An 11,530-nucleotide genomic window follows, 5' to 3' on the forward strand; every position below is an offset into this window, starting at 1 on the left:
CAATAAAGATATAACTTTTATCAAAACAGTATTTATATTGTAAAATATAAACACATTTAGTCTGATTATCATCATTTAGTATATTTAATTTCTTAAGGAGTTTGCAATGTCTTTATATTTATATAAACATAATTATTTTTTTGAGATCAAACACTAAACTTATTAAGAAGGATATATAAAATATTTAAAATTTTTTTTACACTTTAACATATTTTTTTAATTATAGATATTTTTCAAAAAAAAAAGACTAACAAAAACCGTAAAAATTATTTTTATTAACAACTAGTAAAAAATTAATAAAACTATGAATCTAAAAGCGGTCAGCAGCTTATACTTTCAACACAAATCAGATAAATAAAACAAACACACAAACTTTAAATAAAGTTCTTAAAGTAAGCTTAAAATTGTCCTCTATAATCGAAGATAGTAGTTACAGGAATTTTTCCTCACATAGAGTAAGAATGTATAGCGGAGATGGTTGCTTAGTAACTTGTGGTTGCATATCAGATTGTTGTTGCCAAGTATATTGTGTTTGTCTTGAAGGTTGTTGCATAGCTTGGTTGCCTTAGTTGCTCAAAAAATTTCTTTTAGCTAGTATTTAGTTCTTGCCTAGTATCTTCTTGTTCCCGAATGGACTTAAGGTGATGTTGCCTATTTATCTCTAGTTGAATGGTAACTTGTTGTTGGCTTGTAGCTTGCTATTTGCTGCCTAGAAAATGATTGTTGCGTAGTAGCTTGGTTTTGCTTAGTATCTTGTTGTTGTCTGGGTGTTTTCAGTTCACTATGAGCTTACTGTTGCCTAGAAACTATTTTTTGACTAGAAACTAATTCTTGCGTAGTATTAAGTTGTTGCCTTATATCTTGTTGTAGTTGTTGAAGATTTCGGGCTTCTTGTAACACTAATTTATGTCATCGATTTTGAAACTATCTCTAAAATTTTGGTAATTTAAATGATTATTTGATAGTAAAAGAGTTACATAAATGCTTTTAAATGATTTAAGATTTTAAAATCACTTTACACTACAACTGTACTAGGTTAAAGTATGTTATCTTTTTATTGCTTTATTTATTGAACATATAAAAAAGATTTTTATGGCAGTACATATTAAAGGTTCTACAAAGCATATCAGAATACTCAGTTGTTGAATAAAAGAACATTATAGTATTTTATTAATTGTAAAACAGTTCTCTGCATTCGAAAAATAAACATTTTATTAGTTTTTTGTAAATTAGTACAGAACAGGGTGTCTTTTTTTTTTGTAAGGCCTGCTACAAAGAAATAAAAAAAGCTTTAACTTTTTCAACAAAACTTTTTGAAAAACTAATCTTAAATGCACCTTGGTCATTTTTTTGATCTTCATGATCGCCTCCAGAATATCTAGTGTAAGTTTATACCAATGGCCCCTCTATGGTTTCTTTGCTAGATTTAGCTTTTTAATAACTATAGTGTGCTTCTTGCTATTAAAAAAAGTCTACCTCTATTTTGTTTGCTAACATTCCAAGTTTAAGGGGCGATTCGCGCTTTCCTTTCCGAGTTAGGATATTGATTTTTTGAAATTTCTTCTTTTAAGATTCTTTTTTGCTCGGCTGTGAAAAAACTCGAAACTTTGTGACCTTCTTATCTTTTTGCGTGTGAGAACTGAAAACTGGTTTTTTAGGTAACGGCAGTCCTGTTGATTTTAACGTTAACATCACCTTTTGATAGCTTTTATTGAGGAATAATGTCGTAACTATTTAAGTATTTAACTTTTAGAAAAAAATTAAACTTTTATTTTAGATCAATTCTTAGTCAGCAGTCAGGTTACGTGATGGTTTGTTACATACTCTATGTGAATTATAAAAAGTTATCTTTTGAATTATGAAAAACATTGGATTGTTATTTTAATAGGTAAAAACAAAAAAAAAACTTTAGCAATATTTAAGAAACATTTATCATGTTACATAAGATTTTTGTTTAATTTTTTATAAGTTAGCTTTAATGCTTGTTTTATACTGCTGTATAATAAAAATTTTGTATTTCATTTTCTAACTTAATATAAACTTCTCTTTATTCAAGTATAGTGATTGTTTAAGTCTTTTTTCATTTTTATTTTCAGTTAGCCTCTTTAAAATTTTAAGGAAGTGTTACTTAATGTTTTCAAAACTTGTTGATAACATAAAAACTATATTATTAACTTTAAAATGGCAAATTCTTAAAAAAATATTTTATAAAGCGAATGTTTAAACGTCTCATAAAAAAAGATATTGATAATTACATATTGAAAATGTTTTATATTAACCACTAAAACAAAGTTAAAAAAAAAAACAATGTTTTCACCAGGCTTTTAATTAGCTAATTTAGATCTTACAAAATAATAAATAACATTACATTACAATACTAAAATTTTGAAACTAACAGAAGAAAAACTGATTACCTCTGACGTTTTGATGCGAGTTGACTGCACGACTTAGTAATTGTGCACTGGAAAAATAGGTTTCAATAAATTTCGATCCATTATCGTGTGTAAGACCGAGAGGTTGGTAGTTGCTGTTGCTAGAAATCCCTTGTTGTTTCCAGAAAGTTTGTAAAAAAGGATTCTGCTTGAAGTCAGGTTATATAGATGGGGACCTTTGTTTATGCCGTCTCTTTCGATTCTGTTGAAATTTGTTTACGAATTTACAAATAAGCTTTGAAGTATTATTATATTATTTTTACTAAATTGTGCATTAAAACTGCTAACTTTTTATCTGTTGTGCAAATATAGATAAATGATACTCCTGCTATTTTTGATATGTATTTACGAAAATGAAATACTAATTGTTATGAAATTATACAATATATAGTTTCAATACTTATTTAAAAAAGTAAGCTTATTAAAAGTTAACATGTTGCGTAACAATTAAACCATGACTTGTCCAAGATCTGTCAGAAAGTCCCCTCGGTATTGAGAGTTATTCTGATTAAAATGGGGATAGTTTTAATAAGTTTTTTTAATTTAGGATCCGGGAGGTTAAAAAGCAGGAGGGGGCTTTCTCAAAAGTAACATTCTTTGATTTGTAAGGACGCTGTGAAAACAATATCCGTTTTCAGAGCACAAATAAATATCTTTGAACATTTACTACTTATTTTGAAACTAATTTACAACACCTATATAAACGTAACTGCATAAAATACAATTAGATTTATTTGATATCAACATATTTTATTTTAATTTAAAAAGTTATTAAATATAGATTTAAACTCTATTATTAATAAATACAGGTGTATAACTTAGTTTATACATGTATAAGAAAAGTTTATTTATTCTTATACAAGGATCTTATTGAGTTTAACCTAATTAAACAAAATATTGTTCGTTATACTAGTTCGTTTACGTAATTATAAATATTATTAAGTACTAAAAGTTCTGTTTTAGAATGGTAGTAGTTTTTTTTTTGTGTTTTACTAAAATAATTTCATCTAACCGGTAGTAAAGCTCGTTTTAAATTATTAAATAGTTATTTTTATTTAGTTTTGTTTATCTAATCTATGAACTAACTTCTATTTTGAATAAAACAAAATAGTTTTATAGCAACAAAAAGACCTATTGGAATTTAAAATGAACAGTATTAAGTATTAAGACAGTTTTATTAAAACTAATATAACTTTATTAAAAAACTATAAATAACTGTAACGTAATGAAAGCTTTATTTTCAAAATTTCAAATGACAGTTATTTAATCGTTCGTGTAATAATTTTAAGATACTACTTACTACTTAGCTATTCATCAACACCAGGGTCAGAACTCGGCAAACAGCTGGCTTTGATATGCATATACTATTTTGCTAAAATCACACCTTAAAAAAATTTTATGTAGTTAAATTATAAACTAGTTATTTAACATAAAAATATATAACTACTGAAGACTGTATTGCAGCTTATTTTGTTAAACTTTTGTTTTAAAAAGTGATTTTTATTTGCTACTACATATACTTAAAACGAATCTGGCTCGCAAATACTTTTTTATATGTAGTGCGGTTAGTGAGCAGCTTTTTCTAGAAAATATTTACCGCGACATATAAAACACTACCGAGACTCAATCTAAATAATTTGTAGTGTTTATTATAATTGATTATAATAAAAAGTTTTTATATTAAAGTTAGTTTTAAGAATAGAATAGTTTTAAAAAAATATCAACTCGTTTATAGTCCTACGTTTAATTTATAATTTGCAGTGATATACTAGTTATAAATACTTAAGAAAACATCTATAGAAAACATTAAATGTTTGTTTTATATAAACTATGAAAACATGCATGTGTTTAGATTATATGTAGAACTGCTTGATATTTCAATCTGCACAAACTGTATTATCATTACTTATTAAAATACTCAAACAGTATAAATAAAAAAAGGTAATATAAAATGTTTGCTAATATTATAAAACTTGAATTTTCAACTCTAATTTGTTTGAAATAAAAAAGATTTATAAACAATTAAAAAGTATCTTTAAGTTTGTTTTAAAAGCAATTCAATAACTTATTAAAGAAAAGATCGAATTGAAAAATACTTTAAATCTAATTTTCTTTTTAATACAAGTAATTATGTTGTTACGTAATATTACTAAGTTTGAACTTTAAGAAAAAAATTAAATGTTTTAAAAACTGAGTAAATATTTCCTTTTTGAAAAATTATAACAAACTTTATTAATAGTAAAATATACTTGTTGTATACCATGTAATTTTTTTGAAGATTGATTTTAATTGAAATATTAATTTGGAAAAACAAAATCTATTAATAGTTCTATTTAGAAAGTATCTTTTTTATTTAAAAAAGTTTTTTGCAAAAACTCTGTTTTTATTTGATTTTATAAGGATAATTCTTGAGTTCATATCAAGTTAAGCTGTTTTAAATAAAAACCTAAATTATTTAAATTCAGTTTAATATTATATTTATTTTAAATTTTAAGGATTTAATCTTAAGGCCATAATAAAAACATTAGCTCGTAAGATATTTAAAATATGTGGGGTACAAACCCTTAACCGAAAGGTTTTTTCTATACACCAGGTTCTTAGACAAAAGTTTTTTAAGAATTTTTTTATCGAAATTATACTATATCGAAATCAAATAAAACTAATAAGTTCTAAAACATAGCTGAAACTAATTTGCTAACTGGTAAAAAGGTTAATATGATCAATATAAATTTAAAACTTAAAACTTTAGTAAGAGTACTACTTTAACTTTTAAAAAGAAAACTTTAAAACATATAAATTTTTTAGAAACATTAAATGTTAACAACTATTTTTTTACTCTATTTCTAAGAAAGTTTAAAGAATGATCTATGAAATATTTCAATACTTGTTCATAAAATTACTAATAAAAACAGAATTGTTTTTAATTTTCAAAAATTTATTAAAAAAAGTTGAACTATCAAAAAACAAATAAATAAACATTATAAAGTCTGATTCATTTATAAATGTATAAGCAGCCAGTAGCTTATACTTTTAACAAAACATCAGAAATAATAAAACATAGTTCAAATTAAAAATAAAGTTCTGAAAGTAAGCTCTTAATTTTCGCTCAGATTCGAAGATCGTAGTTACAAGAAATCCTCCCCACTTTGAGTAAGAATTGGTAGCGGAGGCGATTGCGAGCTACTTTTTGTTGAGTAGCAGGTTGTTATTATCTGTAAATTTGTGGATGACCAAACTTTAGAAATAAGTTTGCTTAGCTATGCATTATGTGACAGGATTTCAAACTGCATTTGATAATTATTTATCTTTAATGAAACATTTAGAGTTAAAGTTATTGTTCATCCAAGCGTTTAAGAGAAAGCACACAAGTTCAAGTGTATTACTGATACAAGTTTGATAGAGTTTAGATAAGTAGAAAATAAAGAGTAGTCACAAGTTTACTGATGCAAGTTTACAATTCCATATTACTGCAACAAATAAATTCTATTCAGTTGGAGCAGACATTCATTTCTAGGACAGGCTTGCTGCTGCTAACATGCTGTGCAAATAGACATTAGTATTTTTTGTTGTTAAGTTTAAAGTTTTTGTTTTAACAATGTTTTCTAATAAGCAGTGTTTTTTTATAAATTTAAGTAGTTAAAAATTATATTTTTTCATCAATTTTTAGAGTATATCCTCTCAAAATTAAGTGTGTTTAACCCCATTTGTTTAAAACACTCTTAGGTAAAGTTTTTATTTTGTTATTCTTGTTTGCATAATTTTTAAATACAATATGTTCATTAATGACATGTACAGTTAAGTATACAGTAGCCTTAAGCACTATTTAATATTGTTAATAGTTAAGTCAATAAAATTCTTTATTTTTTAAGGTCTACAATTTTGTTTGAAAATAAGTTTTATCCAGAAAAAATACCAACATCCACATGTTATAATTATGAAAAATAAATAAACTATATATTATAGTTTACTATTTAGTTTATTAAAATTACTTTGTATTATATTTCCTTAATTCATAAATAAAAATGTTTTTTATAAGTTATAAATAATTTTTTTCTTAAATATTATCTTCAAATATAGCAATATAAGAGATCAATTTTTTATAATAAAACTAAAAAAAATATTCAGTATAGTATTTTTGTCTTAAAGAAAGCAGGGTTATTAAAAAATCTGAAATCCTGGAAAAACCTGAAATTTGACATTTTAGGCTAAAAAATACCTTGAAAATGAAAAATTTTGAAAAAAAAAGGAATTTATAACAACATTTATATGTGAGTATTAACATTTTGATTTAACACAAAAAACATTGCATAAAAAAGATATTTTGTCAACTTCAAGATTATTATTATAAAAACACATTTCAAGAATCTTCAAGATATCTATACAATGCCAATATATTAACTTTAAACTAAAAATAGATACTAAACCTGTAATTTAAAAAACCTTAAGAAGTTTTGATAACCTGGAGAAAACTTTCCAAAAACATTTTGCAACCCTGGAAAGGCAACCACAATAAACATAAGTTTGTACATACCATATTGACCCTATAGTACTCTTCATATTTAATCTGCCTTATCTCATATTTTTTTTTTAAATAACAATATCATAAAACTAACTTGTAGCTTATTTTAAACTATACTAAAGAAAATCAAGTTGTGAATAAATATTGATTATCTACTACCCCTATACCCTTAAGCTAAATTTATCATATTAGTAAAATATATATACAAAATTAAACTAAATGTTACTAAATAGTTCAAAGTAATCAGAACTTAACTTAAGTAGTAGTATTTTTATTAAACTTTTTGCTCAAACAATTTATCATATGCACTTTCAAACTAGTTTTGAAAATATAACCAGTTATTGTTAAAAACTCTTTTTTCTTCAAGTTATTTTGTAGTTGTAATGTATATAAATATATGCCACTGCTTTTAAAGCTTAAAATCTTTTTTTTATGAAAGTGTATCTCACATTCACAGTCACATACTTAGGGAACTCAAGGAAATCAGGTAAACTCAGGGAAATTTCAAGTTATAAAATGTATTAGGAAAACTCAGGAAGTTTTGATTAGTTTTTTTAACTCTTGGTAATTTTGTTTCTTCTAAAAGTTTCGGGAAAGTTTTAAGAATTTTTAAAAAATCTCGAGGAAAGTGTTTTATAGGTCTAGAATAAGATCTAGTTAATCCAATTTTAATATTTTGTTATTTTTATTTATTTCTAAGTGCTTATTTAGAAATTTTTTAGCCTTGAAATTGAAATTAAATTATTCTTAGAATTAACATTGTAAACTAAAAAAAAAAATTAAGGGGTTGAAAAAACTCAGGGAAACTCAGGCAAGTTTAAGGTTACTCAGGGAAGTTTCTTGTCACTCAGAGAATATTTTTTGACTTAAAGAGTGGCAACCCTTGTTTCTGCACTTAGTTTGGAAAAAGTTTAAATATATCTAATCATATTAAAAGTAGTATATCAAAAAATACTTAAATTTTAAAACTTTGTACTGAAAATTGTTCTAAAACTTTATTTAAAATTATAAACATGGAGGCCACTTAACCTAGAATCCTGAAAAACCTTGAGTTTCAGAAACTTTTAAAAGACCTGATTTTCATAAATTAGAACTGAAATAGTATCGTATCATTGTTGTTAAAAAGTTAAAAAATTGACAGAAAAGTTATTATTTTTAAAGAGTTATTTTTAATAAATACTAAAAGGCTATATATAGTCAACAAATTCTATGAAAACGAAGCTCAAAAAGACAGTAACTATTTAACAAGTAAACTGTGATACCCCTTTCTAAAAGGCTTGTGTTCACTAGTAGTACTGTTTTATTAGCTGTTTTTGATTAATATCTTTATAACTAAGGTATAAATTTTCAAAATATAATAGATTTTTTTTTAATTTTCATTTTATGTATCGAGTTATAATAAATTTTCAAGTACTAAGTTCATTGACACCATTAGTTATATTTGCTATTTTACCTACTTGAATTTTGAAATTAAGAAGTTTTCTCTAAACTATACTAGATATATTTAGTGTATGGAAGGACTAAAAAGCGTTCAAAGTGTTTGATACTATGACCTGGTGCACAAAGAACCTTTTGCTAATCTAGTGACACACCTCGGATACCTTTTAACATCTTTTCCAGGATAAATATATTATTATATTTGCTTATTTAAATTAAATTATTTGATAGTTGTAATATTTAAATGACTCAGTGGCTTATATAACTCTGTTTTCCTTAAAACCAAACGTGCTTGAAATGTGTCCATAACCACAGGTTAATTTTCAGAATTTTATAAACTTTTCTGAATTTAAATTACTTCTTGGCATTCTTTTGACAATTAGTACATCTGACCTGATTGCTTAAATGGCCTAAGTGGTGAAGTTGTTTATTTTAGGAAACTAGGTCTAGCTAACTTCTATTATTTATTTGTTATTAGTACATAGCAGGGACGTAGCTAGCTCAAAGAAGTTACGAATCTAACATAAAATTAGATAAAACTTTAATAATTATCTATTTATTTTAGACATATGGAAGGTATTAGTATTTTCAAAGTAATTAGTTTCTTGTTAAATTTTGTTTTTAAGTACAGTTTTAACTTTAATTTCTATCGCTTATTTATTTAAATTGTTTTAATTCTAACGAGTTTTATTAGTATACCAAATTTATTTAGCATAAGCACTTATTTAATTTTTAACATTTGATTATTACGTCACTTTATATCTTTAAAATTTAAACTTAAGTATGATTTTATTTCAATTTGTATTCATTCCAATTCGGTAATTTTTTATGAGCCTTACTACGAAAGTACTAAAATAAGTTTAAAGAAAATGAATTGTATTCTGTTATATACCTTAATATTTGTTTTTCACATTAAACTAATTTCTAAACTAAAAACAGACCCTAAGACGTGTAAAGTTGAAAACCTGGAAGAAATTTTGAAAAAATGGAGTAAACTTGACAAAAACATTTGGCAACCCCTTCTAAACAAACATTAAGACCATACAAACGCTAGACTTCATACAGCTACGGGCTAATTGTATATATTGACTGTGCTTTTGCCTGAGTATTTGTTTAGTGTAAGATCAAAAAACAATTAATATATAAACTTTGCGATTAGATTTTCGGTTGTGACTGACTGACGTATATTAGAAATAAGTTTTAGTCTATTAAACGCTTATTATATCGTAATCCAATAAGGTATGATCAAACCTTGTTTTAACTTGAGCTGGTCTCACGGCATACAAAAGTCCAGGCTTAAGCATTGTGTTTTTTCTTTGTTGTTTTTTCCTCGTTTTTATTTATAAAACAATACGATTTAGATTTTTTTACAACACTGAGTACAAAAACTCTCTATATTTTTCAAATAGTATATAATGCAAATTAGTAGTTTTATACATTATGCAGCATTTGTTTAAATACTGATTATTATGTCATCCGGTCAGATAAACGAAATTGAATACAGCTTTAAAGGGAAAAGGTTGGTAAAAGAAGTTTTAAATCTTAAAACTAAGAGCAATTATGTCAATGCTCAGCGAAGTTTATCGTCTTTAGATGTTTACAATATATCGGTAAAATGCCAAAACTTCAAGAAAGCTTCTGTAGATGAGGACGATCAGGAAACTACCTTTGCATCAAAAAGACTTCAAAAAGAACTGAAAGAGATTAATTTAAGCTCTCCAGGTTACATAAGCGCTTACTTAAAAGAAGACAACTTGTTTGAATGGGAAGCTTCGATTCAAGGACCTGTAGGATCTCCTTATGAAGGCGGAACCTTCATTTTAGACTTGATTTTTCCGGCTAATTACCCGTTCAGGCCACCAAAAGTTACTTTTAAGACCAAAATATACCATTGCAATATTAATAGCGATGGTTATATCAGTTTAAATTTACTTCGTTCTCAATGGGTCCCGGCTATGACCATAGAAAAAGTTTTGCTGTCAATTCAATCTTTTTTCACTGATTGCAACCCCGATGACTGTCTCGTGCCAGAAATAGCAGCTCAGTACGTCAACAATCGCGAAGAACACGACAGAGTTTGCAGGAAATGGACAAAGAAGTACGCAACAGAAGAAGCTGATATGTAGTGACTTTTAATGGCTTCATTGAACGAAGTACTGTGATTTATTTGAACATTTGTACTTTATACCATGTAATGTAGTATAGAATATTTTATGTTTTTAAGTTCAGTAGTATTTAGATGTAATAAAGTTTAGTCAAAACAATACATTGTTTCTATTTATATCACAATGATTTAATTATCTTTAAGTTTTTCTTTAACTTTTCTATTAATGCTAGTTAAATAAATTCTATAATGTAAAATGGTAAAACATGTATAAAAACAAGGCTTTGAAAAATAAAAGAATATAAAAATTATTAACCTTATCAGACAAAATAAAGTTTAATTGTAACTGGCATGTTTTTTAGTATTACATTTAACAAAAAGTTAAAAATATTGTGTATATATTTAAATTTGTAGAAAAGTAAAATCTTCACATTTTAAGAAAGAAAGAAAAATGTGAAAGCTCACAACTATGGTGAATGGATTGGTGTGGAGAAAGACCTTACGGTCATCGAACCTCAAACCATTTTTTTTATAACTATTTTTGAGAAGTTTTAGTTAAAAAATAAAAAAGAAACTTAAGATCAACAAAAGATCAATAATTTTGTTAATTATCTTTTTAAATTTTTAAGACTATTATTTAAATTAACTCGATAAATAAAAAACATTAAAAGAAGATTGGTATGCACTGTTTTTTATACCCATTTCTTTAAATATTTATGTTACATTATTTAATAGTTTAATTAAATATAAACCATAGTCTACCATGGTCACAACACCGTATCCTCCCACTAGATTTCAATTATTATGACCATGTACGTTCAAATTTTTCTTGTTGCTCTTTTTACAAGAAAACAACGAAAAATGCAATAAAATTCTTAAAGTTCCATAATAACAAAATAAGGATAAGTCGTAGAAATGCAGCAAAAAAAAAAAAAAAAAACATATGTCTGTTATCTAAATATAAAAATATGAATATAACAAAAACTATAAACTATACTGTACTTTAAGAACATCTGTAAATTTTTTTAGTATGTGATT

The 11,530-nt window shown here is 25.4% G+C and overlaps 1 pseudogene; it reads left to right on the top strand.

Moving 5' to 3' along the window:
• The first annotated feature begins 9,857 nt into the window (after nucleotides 1-9,857).
• LOC145832187 (ubiquitin-conjugating enzyme E2 D4 pseudogene) lies at nucleotides 9,858-10,514 on the top strand (annotated as a pseudogene).
• Nucleotides 10,515-11,530: the final 1,016 nt, after the last annotated feature.

Source organism: Thalia democratica, chromosome 3 (assembly GCF_965202585.1).
Source record: "Thalia democratica chromosome 3, ktThaDemo2.hap1.1, whole genome shotgun sequence".
NCBI lineage: Eukaryota > Metazoa > Chordata > Thaliacea > Salpida > Salpidae > Thalia > Thalia democratica.